At 32.4% G+C, this 3,544-nt stretch overlaps 1 pseudogene; it reads left to right on the top strand.

Moving 5' to 3' along the window:
* Positions 1 to 2,266: 2,266 nt before the first annotated feature.
* Positions 2,267 to 2,848, top strand: LOC141520889 (large ribosomal subunit protein uL6-like; annotated as a pseudogene).
* The last annotated feature ends 696 nt before the right edge of the window (positions 2,849 to 3,544 follow it).

Genomic DNA, 3,544 nt, shown 5'->3' with positions numbered 1-3,544 from the left:
CCTCTTACTGTATTTCCCCATGTCTTACACATGGGGAAATACAGTAATTCCTATCTGTGATTTAGACTATCAGATTTTTGTATATATTTGGTAGAAATTTTGAATGGATTTTCTTTTTCTAACTCTTGTCTTTTAGGTTTTATTATAGAGAAAAGTTGAGAAAGACTAATGTTTTGGAGTATTATTTCATCTTATTTTATTGAGGTTATTATTTCTATTAATTTTTATTGAATATCTAGAGTTTCCTATGTATTCCACCAATATTTGTTTTTTAAAGCTTGATAATTTTGTTTCTTTCTCCACTTATTCAATTCCCTTAAATTTTTACAATATTTATATAGTTAGTATTTAAAGGGCATCTTTAATTAATCTCTGATTTTACCATAAAGACATCAACTATTTTTCCATTATTGGTAATATTAATTCTTGGTTTTAGATGGATGGTGATTACTTATTAAGAAATATCAATTTAATACAGCATGTGCAGAGTGCTAATATTTTCCATATGGAAGAGACTAAGGAAACTATATGTAGAAGTGTTATGATGTTCTTTAATAGAAAATCCTTGAATAGATTTTTAAGCATGGGTAAGCATTCTATAACTGATCTTGGTCTGCTTACTCAACCTCTTCTCCCTCAGTCAGACTTCTTACTTTGGTTTGACTTCTCTTTGACTGACTTCTTTCTGCTAATGTTCAATGAGTGTCAGTGCTGTAAGGGCAGAAACCTCAGTACTTCTTTCCAACCAGAATCAGTATATGGTTCCATGAAAATGAATCTATGTCTTTTTTCTCTCTCAGTGATTTCTTTTTAACAGGGAGAGGATTTAGACAATGACTTTGCCAGTTTTAAAAAGTCAGAATAAGTCACTTGGGAATCTGATAGTCAAATAATTGAGTTTATGCCAGATTTTGCAGTCAAAACAGCATTGATATCCCTAGGTTCCAGGAATGACTTTTAAGATCCAACCCATCCCAGGACCTGAGACCAAGTATCTTTTGACAGTGCTGTTGCATTTAGATATGAACTTGATGGGATCAATGTTATAGAGACTGCCATAAGTCTGAGCTGACTCTACAGACAGCAGGGAAAGTGTCTCCTTTCAGATTGGGGTGGTGGTGGTGGTATTTGTATTTCTTTCCTTGTTGGAGCTTCTGAGTAAATATTCATTTGTAAGTGCTTTGTGATAATAATTAGTGAAATCAAACTAGTCACTGATTGCAGTCAGCTAATAGTAGAGGGAACACATGTACAATGGATTACTGAGGAGCAGTTAGGTGGCACAGTGGATAGAGCACTGGCCCTGCAGTCAGGAGTACCTACATTCAAATCTGACCCCAGACACTTAATAATGACCCAGCTGTGTGGTCTTGGGCAAGCCACTTAACCCCATTGCCTTGCAAAAAATAAAAACAAACAAACAAACAAAAATACAATGGGCTACTGAGCAGATGTTACCAGAGAAGAGACACACAACTCACTAGAGCTCTAAAGGCAAGCTACAACAATCTGGACTTGGAATAGTTAAACCAAAGATAATATTTGCTATATATTTTTTAAAAAAACATTTTCTATATCTATTGATATACTCATGTAATTTTAATTGCTTTGATTTTTAATGTGGTGTATTATATTTATAGTTTTCTAATATTAAAACAACCCTGTATTCTTAGTGTAAATTCAATTTGTCGTACCATATAATCTTTTGAATACGCTGCTGTAAGCTCTTTCCTAATATTTTACTTAATATAATTAAAAAAATTGATATTTATTAGAGATGTTAGTGAATGAATTGCTTTCTCTGATTTGTCTCTTCCTGGTTTAGGGATTAGAATTGTACTCATCTCATAGAAGGAGTTAGGTAATGACACTTTGCCTTTTGGAGATAACATTTTGCATAAAATTGGAGTTAATTAGCCATTGAACATCTGATAGAATTTTCTTCTGACTGAAATTTTTTCATTTGAAAGTTTATTTATGGCTTATATAATTTTATTTTCTGATTTTGGATTTTTTAAACTATTTCTTGTTCTGTGTATTTTTTGTTTTTCTAAATATTTTATTTCATACTGTTGGTTTTATTGGTGTATATAATTGAGTAAAATCCTTTCTAGTTATAGTCTATTTCCTCTTTGTTTGTTGTGAGCCCTCATTTTAAAATTTTTATATAGACAATTTGGTTTTCTTCTTTTTAAATTATTCAACAATATTTCTATTTAATTAGTTTAAAAAAGTTAGCACTGCTCTTTGGCCCATTCATGATCAGGATGAAGACCATTTTAAGCAACCAGACTGTGGACATTCCAGAAAATGTTGACATTTCTCTGAAGGGTCAGACAGTTATTGTGAAGGGGCCCAGAGGAATCCTCCGCAGGGATTTCAACCATATCAATGTGGAACTCAGTGTTCTTGGAAAGAAGAAAAAAAAGCCTCTGGGTGGACAAGTGGTGGGGACATCGAAAAGAACTTGCAACTGTAGGCACAATCTGTAGTCATATGCAGAACATGATCAAAGGTGTTACTCTGGGTTTTCATTACAAGATGAGGTCTGTGTATGCTCACTTCCCCATCAATGTTGTTATTCAAGAGAATGGCTCACTTGTTGAAATCAAAAATTTCTTGGGTGAAAAATATATCTGAAGAGTATGTATGAGACCAGGTGTTGCTTGTGTGGTTTCTCAAGCCCAGAAAGATGAATTGATTCTTGAAGGAAATGATATTGAACTTGTATCAAATTCAGCTGCCCTGATCCAACAGGCCACTACAGTCAAAAACAAGGATATCAGAAAGTCTTTTGGATGGTATCTATGTTTCTGAGAAAGGCACAGTGCAATAAGCTGATGAATAAGTTGGAAAAGATGTGTCCTAAGGAATCAACACTTATTCAGATGTCAAAATAAAAATACTTTTTTGTCAAAAAAAGTTAGCACCTAGATTAGATTATTAATCAAATCAAGAGTTTTTTTTAATGGTTTTTAGTGGTTTTAAGAATTTCTACTTTTGTCCAGTTGTGGATATTTTTATCTAATAAATTTCTAGTATAGTTTCTTTTTCAGTTGCATGCTAGATTTATTCATTCATACATCCTTCCTCCATTATCTCCTTTTTTTTCTCAGAAAAGTGTTTAGGTATAATTTTTTTCTCAGGTCTATTCTAGCTGCTTCTCAAAAGTTTCGTTCTGTTTTCTCATTATTTTCATTTTCTTTTACAAGTTATACATCTGTAATTTTTTCTTTGGCTTACCAATTTTAGGGTTAAATTGTTTAGTTCCCATTTAATTTTAAATCCCTTCTTAAGGTTGGATCATCACCAGCCATCTTTTATTCAAATGATCTATTGCATACTGTCTCTTAAACCTGTATGTTATATTTCAGTCAATATGTATGTACAAAAATACTGCAAAACCAAAATGTCAATTCAAATCATCCTTTCTGAGCTCCAGTTTCTCATTTAACCTTTTGTTTCTCTTCCTTTCTTACTTTTTTTCAGTTCAACTTTTTGCATTCATATTTGAATTTTTCACCAGTTGGTTATATTTTGTACT

This window comes from Macrotis lagotis, chromosome 1 (assembly GCF_037893015.1).
Source record: "Macrotis lagotis isolate mMagLag1 chromosome 1, bilby.v1.9.chrom.fasta, whole genome shotgun sequence".
In the NCBI taxonomy this organism is placed as follows: domain Eukaryota; kingdom Metazoa; phylum Chordata; class Mammalia; order Peramelemorphia; family Peramelidae; genus Macrotis; species Macrotis lagotis.
This window is presented reverse-complemented; position numbering and strand designations above follow the sequence as displayed.